The sequence below is a fragment of the Pinus tabuliformis genome, chromosome J, assembly GCF_031772625.1.
Source record: "Pinus tabuliformis cultivar Carrire ecotype Pingquan chromosome J, CPIR1, whole genome shotgun sequence".
Taxonomy (NCBI): Eukaryota; Viridiplantae; Streptophyta; class Pinopsida; order Pinales; family Pinaceae; genus Pinus; species Pinus tabuliformis.
The window spans coordinates 1,348,839,714-1,348,849,480 of record NC_142295.1 but is presented as its reverse complement, the minus strand read 5'-3'; positions in this window follow the sequence as shown (position 1 = coordinate 1,348,849,480).

Here is a 9,767-nt window from a genome sequence, read left to right as displayed (position 1 = left end):
GCTAAATCTTCTGAACTTCTTGGCATGCATTGCACTAAGAGGGCATAAATTGCCCTTGGCTTGTCTGGCGATTCATTGGAAACAAATTCCAAAATATCCCCTACTTCCAGCTGGATCATGCTTGTCTCTTTGAATGATGAAACTCCTTACGGAAATTCTAATCCGTCTTTTAACATGATGAAACATGAAATAGTCTAGTGAAGCAAGACAGGACATAAGGAACCAGGCTACGCTTTTAGACATCCTGCTATCCAGAAAGGCACCACCTGCCATCCTTTTGTCATTTTGATCTATAGGATGACATCTAATAATAATTTATACGGTTGTCTTGGATTAACTGTATAATATTACCACTGGAAAAAAGCAAGTGTCTTGGATTAGTTGTATAATATTACCACTGGAAAAAAGCAAGATTGCCAAAATTCCATGGTATATGGAGAGTGAAGTGCCACAACACATGCTCTTTGGTAATGGACTCAGAAGTTTCCTAATCGATAGCAGAATGCAGACCATTAGCAGTCAATGCATCAACACATGGTGCTGCGATTATACAAGCATATTGGCATAGAATTCAATGACCCACCGAAGTTTTCCTGCAAACCGAAATGGTCAAATTTGTGGAACAAGTGGAGGAAAAAATCATGCCATAGTAGAGGATTGCAATAGTTTATGCATTCTATATTTCCAATGTAAATGGGAATGTTATGTAAATATTGCAAGGTCATAGTGAGAAGCATAGTTCCTCCCAACTATGATCTTCTCTTGTTGCAGAGCAGAAAATAGAGAGGACACACACTCTACATTGGCAATTGTTGCGCCATCCACTCGCTTTAAGATTTCAAAAATTAGGTCAACATTCAAAGCCATGATCCCTGAAATTCTTGAGAATTCAATCAAAAGCCCAACGTAAGCTAAACTGTCACTTGTGATGTTTTCCACATGATCGATCCACACTCTGATGGACTTGGAGTTTCAATTTGCATTCGGAAAGCTCTCGAAGATGCAGGAATTTTACCAAAGGAGGTCAGTGCTTTTGGTTTTTTAATAAAGGATCATCAGTGTTGTTGAATTAGTACAGTTTTAATATTTTATTGAAACTCGTAAATTCGTAATGACCGATTATCGTATCCTCAAAACACTCCAATTCAACTATTTCAATGCATATGCAACCTCAACCCAAGTAGGAGATCTGGAAGAATTAAATGCTATCAAGAAGGTTTTTAAGGATACTTTTGGTATTAAAATGAATGGAATTTTATGAGAGGTAAATGGATAGTTTGGGATGCATTATAAATTTAGCAGGCAATTGACATTTATATGTGGTTTGTGATCAGTTCCTCATGCAAGGTAGGGGTGGGCAAAACCTAGCAGTTTTGCAACAATATCAACAAAAAGACGGGTATTACATGCGTGCATGTGTTAAGAAGAATGGAGACAACATACAAAGAACACCAGCTTTGTTTGTCTTGACATTGATCTGTCTTCATGAATACATTATACAACTATCCTCTATCTTGATAACAAGTCACAAAGTGGACTAAAGGAGTGTAGGAGTGTTTCTTTGTATTCAGGTGGACTGTTGTACTCGCAGAAATGGAACAATATGCATGTTGTGACAAGTGCCTTGTTCCTGCTCATATTGTTCATGCTCATAGTTTATACTGATTATTTGTCTTCTGCTGGCAAGATGGATAGTTTGGGTTGCATGATAAATTTAGCAGAAAATGACATTTATATTTGGTTTGTGATCAATTCCTCATGCAAGGTAGGGGTGGGAAAAACCTAGCAGTTATGCAACAATACCAACAAAAAGTTGGGTATTGCATGTGTGCATGTGTTTAGAAGAACAGAGACAATTTACAAAGAACACCAGTTTTATTTGTCTTGACATTGATCTGTCTTCATGAATACATTATACACCTATGCTTTATCTTGATAACAAGTCACAAAGTGGACTAAAGGAGTGTTTCTCTGTATTCATATTACAGAGTTCAAAGCCTTGAATTCACTCTCATTAATAAATTCCAAATCTTTGACTTGTGACTCTAAGGAATGTGGCCTTCATCAAGGCTTAAAACACCTAGACTCTTTATAAGGTACCTTCCTATCTGCTTTGTCTCTTCAGACATTTTGACATTTCTTCATGGGTGAAAGTGTAAAACAAAGAGTGGCTTCGTATCAACACACTTTCCTTCTTATGCCACTCATGTCGCATTTTTATGTTGTAAATATTATATACATGTCTGGGTGCTTTACATGACACAAACATTACAAATCCTCTAAAAGGGGACTCCCTTATTGTGAAGTCTCTTAATTGTGAAATCTTGTAATCGGTGATCTTTTAATGGGCTCAAAATATAAACATGAACGATAACGTTCCACTTTTTAAACTCTCTTTGTCATCTAGAGAGTATGCGTTTGGGGTTAATGATTAATGGTTTGCAACTAGAAACATACTCAGATAACTTTGTACGCAAATTTCTTCTTTTATGCTATTGTTTCTTATGCTACCGCCTTACGACGTTTCCTTTGCAACATGTGGTGCAAATGCTAGTTATAGGTGTTTTCTCTTTGCCAATGTAATCATAAAGGAGGAAACTATAACATAATCTTGTAACATGATCTTAAGAATTCTACAATGTCTCTTTATTATAAGTTTCATGTTTTAAATTTTAAAATGTTCACACAGTGTGAATTCAATCTTGTTAATATTATTGTATATCACATGATCCAATGCAATTCTGTAATTTATATGTTAAAATGTATACTTTATCTTTACATCCAATAGTATATATTAGATTATGTAAATCATAACATAAACCAAATTAATTAATCTACTTTTCATTTTTTTTAATGATAATATTCAATAGTTTCACCATGTTTGTTATTTTATATGTCCCATAGGATCTCCTTAATGATATCTCATATATAAAAATGTTATGGCACGTTTGGGTGATTTTAGTTTCCAAAGATTTTACGTAGTGTTCCATGTAATTTCAAAGAAAGATTCAAGATTTAATAAGTCATTTGTGTGTTATGGTCATTTTGTTGTTTCTTTAGGATAAATATGTGATTTTTTTAACGGAACTCTATCATTGAATGGTAAGTTTTTTAATCAAGTCCTTATTGATGACGGCTTAACTTATTATTTGAACATCTCTTAAGGGAAAAATATTAAAGATAATGAGACAGGAAGCATAAGGACCTAGGACCTAAAAATGTGATTTTTTTAAAGGAACTATGTTATTGAAGGGTATGTTTTTTAATCAAGTCTTTATTGGTGAAGGGTTAACTTATTATTAGAACATCACTCAAGGGAAAAATATTAAAGATAATGAGATGGGAAGCATCAAAACCAAGCGAAAAAAAAAATGTCTTGCGTGTAAAGAGAAATCCAAATTCCAGTTTATTCAACTATAGCGAGGGATGAAAGTTAAGGTATAAATTTTCTACACAGTGTTTCAACACAACATTAAGTATTGTTGAAGAACATTGATATTTATTGACTTTGTTTACAATATGTAATTTAAAAAACCATTATTTATAGTAAGTAATTTGAACATTAAATATTGATACATATTAATTTATAACAAGACCATACTAATTAAATTGAATATTTAATTTAAAAAAATATTGTTTTAATTTTTTTTTAATTAGATAAAAAATTAAAACTATAAATATTAAATTTTTAAATTAAATAATTTATAATTTTATTTTATTTATAAATTCAGAACTATAATTACATTAAAATAACAATTCCATTTTTATGAATAATTGTAATATTCAATTTTTTGGATATCCATAAAATCTTATGGTCAAAGTTTAGACTTGTCCTCCAAAAACCTAATAGATTTACCCATTTTGTAATGGGCAAAGCCCTTGGATTATGTCGACGGACATGGGACTGGGACTTGATATGACTCCCTCACTAAATTTTCATCTGAGAACTTGGGCCGAGTTAATAGACGGACGGCCCTTAAATTTTGTTGAGTATGAACGATGACATTTGACGTTATGTTGGAGATCCAGATTAAATTTTATTTATCAGAATAAGGGTAATTCTGTGGATAGCGAGTTAGATGCAATTTTATCTCTTACTTTTTAAATGAGGATTAATTTCTAAACGTTTCATGATAGCGAGTTAGATAAATTTTATTTCTTATTTTTTAAATTAAGATTAATTTTTAAATATTTTATTTTTATGTTTTTTCATTACTTAAATTTTTTTATTTTTTTTTTCAGCAACACTAACTAATTTATATTAATGAAACCAGAAGCTTGATTATGAAAGTGTCCTCTTCAGATGTCGATCGTGCTTTGAGACGGGGCATCTAGCCAAAAATTGCCCAAAAGCCTCTGAGAAAAATTTTGCTAGAAAAAACCACCACAGATCTACATGGTGGGAAGGAGCACAAAAAGAACACTACACTGTCATCAAGGAAGAATATTCTAGAGAAAACTCTGAGTCACAAGAAATCAAGGAAGAAGGAAACAACTCTCAAAGCAAGCAAGGAGAAAGCCCGCCCCAACAAATCAACAGTTATGAGGATCTGAATATCGCAGAAAATAAATCTTCATTTAACAGCAAAGCAGATCTCCTAAACCAAACTTCTCCGACTATAGATCGCGAAGCTAAGACACCAATGTCCCAAGAACCAGAAGAGATGAAGGAGATGCAAGACAAAGGAAGTTGGAAAACCGTAGAGAAAAGAAAGAAAGCTACAACACCAATCTCGCCAAGAAAGACGAGGAGTCAGACAAGTAAAAATTAAGAAAATTGTAGGTCCGATAGACCAATTTGGTCTCAGTGGACGTTAACCATCATCATCATCATCATCATCAATATATACAGGTGAACTTTACATCCAAAAAGACTATCTGCCCAGGGCGAACTGTGGCTCCTTGGGTGACTCTATCATTCTCAAACTTCTGCCTCACAGGGCGATATATCCAGACTAGATCAGTATTCATGACTCGGTGATATTTCAATGTTGCAACAAAACAGCCCAGGCAGGGGCATCCCACAAAAGACACACAACCCAGAAAGACTGTAGACGCTGAGAACATAACACAGAACACACAAGAAACAAGCATAGACATAAGACGTATACCAGACATAAGACGCCAAACCCAGCAAGACTGTAGTAGCCGTTACCATGACTGAGAATAGGAAGGAAACAAACCAAAACATAAGACGAAAACCTGAAATCAACCAAGACCCCGTACCGGACTTGAGCGAAGGAAGCCAATGCGAGGGAGAGCCACTGTGCAGTTATTCCTCTGGTTTTTGTTCCAGAATTCTACTCCCTCCTTGTCCCTCTGGGATGCCATCCCACATAGCCATGGGATCCTGCGTGGGGGCTGACCTCTCTTGTTCTCGAGCTCGGAAGGGGGCTTGCTGAGGCTCCCTCTCTGAATAATCCTCTGCATTCGATGGCTCCGCCATTGGGCGCTTCCCCTTGATGCTCTCGGAACGATCCTCAGCAGGTACCCGTGGCGGTCCTTCCTCATTCTCCTCAGGAATTTTGGTGAAAGGCACTGAGATGTGTGCATTGATTCCTGCATTGTCCCTGGAGCTACCCAGTGAAAAAATGACTGAGCCAAACGCTGGGAGCATGGGTGCTCCATCATTAGAGCTACCAGCTTCCAAAAACTGACTAGTTGGAATTGGGGTGGCTCCTGCCCTTCTGTAACAGTAGCAGCAGCAGCAGTGATGGTGGACATCCGCTGCAGGGGGACGAGAGGATTCTCCACGCCCCGAGCCTCTTCTGCAAGGCATCCTTTCTCGCAGCCGCACCATGGAATCCTCAAATTCCTTATCCTGTTCCAGAGCAGAGGAGGGCGTGCCCTTCCTGAAGCTTGTTGTCCCCAAATTGAGTCGAAGCTGAGCTCAATTGAGCATAGACAAAAACCAGTGAAAACAAGCAAGGAGCGGACCCTGTCCGAGCTCTCATCAACCAAATCAAAGCATCTACGCTCAGAGTTCTGAGTATCCTTCTCGTCATACTGAACTCCGCTCCCCAACATTCCATCATACTTAAACCCATTATCATTCCCTCAGAACTTGCGAGCATTGAATGCGCTCTGCAGGTTTGCCATCGCCACCAGCTCCCTCATTAAGACTGCCCTTATGCTTCACCCAGCCTGAAGTCTCGGCGGGGAGAGGCATTGAAGGCCCCTGATCCTCATGTGGCATCCCGGGCATGTGGCTCACCAATAACTAACTTAATGACACCAGCATCCGGGGTTCATTAGTTAAAAAATTAAATTTATGGTAGTTTTTTATAATTTTCTCAAAATATATGTATTAATTTTTTAAAATTATTTATTTAACTTTAATAAAATAACTACTTTGATTTATAATATCTAATAATTTTAATAATTATATATAATTATGTTTAATTAAATATTTTCACAAAAATATTCTTAGATATTCTATAATTTATTTTTTATTTTTAAAATTTTCTATTATTAATATAATCTCAATATCATTTTAAACAAAATTTATATAACTAAATAAATATATTAATTATAAAATAATTAAATATTTTTTTTTATTAAAAAATATACAATTTTGAGAACCTTGTTTTATTTACTTAAAAAAAATATCAAGCTTCAAATATATTTTTTTAAAGTGCAATTTAAAGACCATTAATTATTTTTATCATATTAAAAACCAACATTAAACAAGGGGAAAATAAAAACCAACATAAACAAGGGGAGCTGCGAGGCAGCGAGTCCCTGCGAGGCAGCGAGTGCCTGCGTGAAGTTGAGCCTGTCTATTACGCACTACAGGCATGTGTCCATTACAGATGGAAGCATATCAGCCAGGCTATGAAACAATTCAAGATTGCTCGGCAAGTAGCTCAATATTCTTTGTTTGGTGGAGAACTGAATTCAGGTTAACAGAGAATCTGCGTGAAGTTGAGCCTGTCTATTACGCACTACAGGCATGTGTCCATTACAGATGGAAGCATATCAGCCCGGCTATGAAACAATTCAAGATTGCTCGGCAAGCAGCTCAATATTGTTTGTTTGGTGGAGAACTGAATACTACAGGCATGTGTCCATTACAGATGGAAGCATATCAGCCCGGCTATGAAACAATTCAAGATTGCTCGGCAAGCAGCTCAAGATTGCTCAGGTGACAGGATCAGAACTTCAAAGTTTAAGTAAAATCTAAATGAGTCATTTATTATTGAGCTTTCCAATGTTTAGTAATTTGATTGTTTAGATTCTCTAAGTGTTGAGATACTTGCCTAATTTTGAATCAGTTGAAAAATATTTTTCAGTCTTTTGGTGTTGCTTTTTATTAGCAAGTTTTCTGTATGAACAACTCGGATATCAAGTTTTCTATATGAACAACACCGATTTCTGCTAGTAACAGTCATATTCCTATTTTGGAGAAATTTGTTTTTAAGATTGGAAAAGTCTTGTTTTCTATAATATGTATATGTTTTTTTTTAATTTCGAGTGTATAACTAAAAAAATATTAAACTTAATAAATACATGCTTTTTTAAATCCAGTGAATAACTACATAACATTATTGTTATGACTGACTCCATAATCTTATTATATAAAAGCATGGACAGAAAGCCCGCAATTAAAAAACTGTGAATCACTCCGACACATCTGAGCATCTTTGAGGGCAGCCCACTCTTCTGTTGCGGGTATATTCTGTCTCAGCCACCCTTAGGAAAATGAGATATTCATGCCGTGAGAAAAAAAAGGGATATTTTTGACTTTGACAATACCGCACCATTGAGATTTCTTGATTAAGAGAAATCAACCAGAGCTGCAGGAGCACATTTAATATAAATAATCAAAGAGAGGTCACAGCTTAAAACAAATATGATGTTAAAGAAAACTTTATTAAGAGAAGTCAAGGATACCATGGAAATTAGATATAAAATAATTTTGTTAAGAGAAACATATTTAAATTTATTATGGAAATTTTCATACCTAAATTTTGTTAAGAGAGGTTAAAACAAATATGATGTTAAAGAAAACTTGATTAAGAGAAATCAAGAAGAGCTGCAAGATCACCCAATAATAATATCTTAAAGAACTCAGAGCGTTGCATACGATTCCAACGGTCGAGTGTTTCCAACGACAGGTGTTGGAAGGAGAGGCACAGTGCCCATGCAAAGAACGAAGGCTTCTCTTAACTGAGTGTTTCCAACGACAGGTGTTGGAAGGAGAGGCACAGTGTCCATGCAGAGAACGAAGGTTCTCTTTTCTTGTATTCGTGTGTCAGCAGCTCCCATGGCTTCCTGTAGCAATCTGCTTCCATCTTTATCACTGCACAGACTTGGATCACTGCACAGACTTAGAGCTGCTCTCGGCCTGGACTGAACATACCTCAGCACTCAATCTCCTCAAGTATACAAGCCATCCAAACCAGCATACACCAATCTCTCTCTTCCAGTATATATACGATGTCTCTATTCTAATTCTGAGGCATATTTCGGCCTCTTCAAGGGCAGATCTGGCCACAGATCTTGTAGCTCATTACTGTTTCATGATGTATGTGCAAGTTCCAGCTCCAGTGCGTACTAAGGATAAAAAAGGTACTAGCTCCGGCCTTCTTCATCACCAAAGCGATTTTTTTCTGCACAGAAGAATGTTTTGAATTAGGAATTTTGATAAGTAATGCTTTCAGGTTGAATTTAGAGCAGTACCTAGAGTAGCCTCCGATTCTGATGTCCCTCTATATATATCTGAACAGATAAATCAGATAGTACATTCCTATAGGCTCAGTTTCATTAATTTTGATGTCTTTTAATTCTTCTGGACAAACAAAAAATATAAAGAGAGGAGAATCCACTTTATATATTACTTAGTATACATTGAGAATGCGAGGATTCATTTTACGAAAATCAGTGTTTAGATAAAGACTCGAGTGGAAACAAATCGATGGTGTTCACATAGAACTAACTTAACAAAATCCAGTCTATTTGATGTTTTGTCCATGTCTTGGTCAAGGTCCTCCAAAATTCTTTCCTGCAGGCAAAGGCAGATTTGTGGTACGCATCAGTCGACATGATTCACTTCTTTAAAGAATTGATAGGCAAACACTGATGAACTCGATCACTTGAATGCATTAGATCATAGTACTAGCAGTTTAATGCATTAGATCATAGTACTAGCAGTTTAATAACCAAAGGAACAAATATGCCCAAGAAAATTAACCTGTCCCATGAGCTCCTCATGTATTGTGAGACCAACACTGCCAAGTCTCTCAACACTGGCACTAAGCGCATCTAACTCTTGATCTTGTTCTCTGGTCACCAGGCAAAGCAAGTTAACAGGCTACCAGATCAATGCTATTCAAGAAAAAGGCTGACAGGTGTAAATTCTTGGAAGAGAAAAACAAATTTTGAAAAAGGCTCTTTAGCAGAGGTGTCCGACAAGTGTAAATGCTTAGAAAGGAAAAACAAAGTTCGAGAAGGCTCTTAACCGTAGGTGTCTAGACTCTAAAGCACTGTTATAAAAAAAGCTATATTTAAAAGTGATCTTCAACAACATAAATTTGATCATACTTCTAATAACAGAATAAACATATTGGGAATTCATAGAAAGGATAACAGTCATTGACGGATTTGAACTGCAGGAAATACCAGCAAAAAAGTCGCTATATTGCGAAAGCTAGTATTGCTAGTGGCCATCCCACAATTGTTCTTGTCAGAGAATCCACGGCCTCTAATCCTGAGAAAGCCCAGCTCCTCGAGTCCTTCAAGGCCTCAGCTCCTCGAGTCCTTCAAGG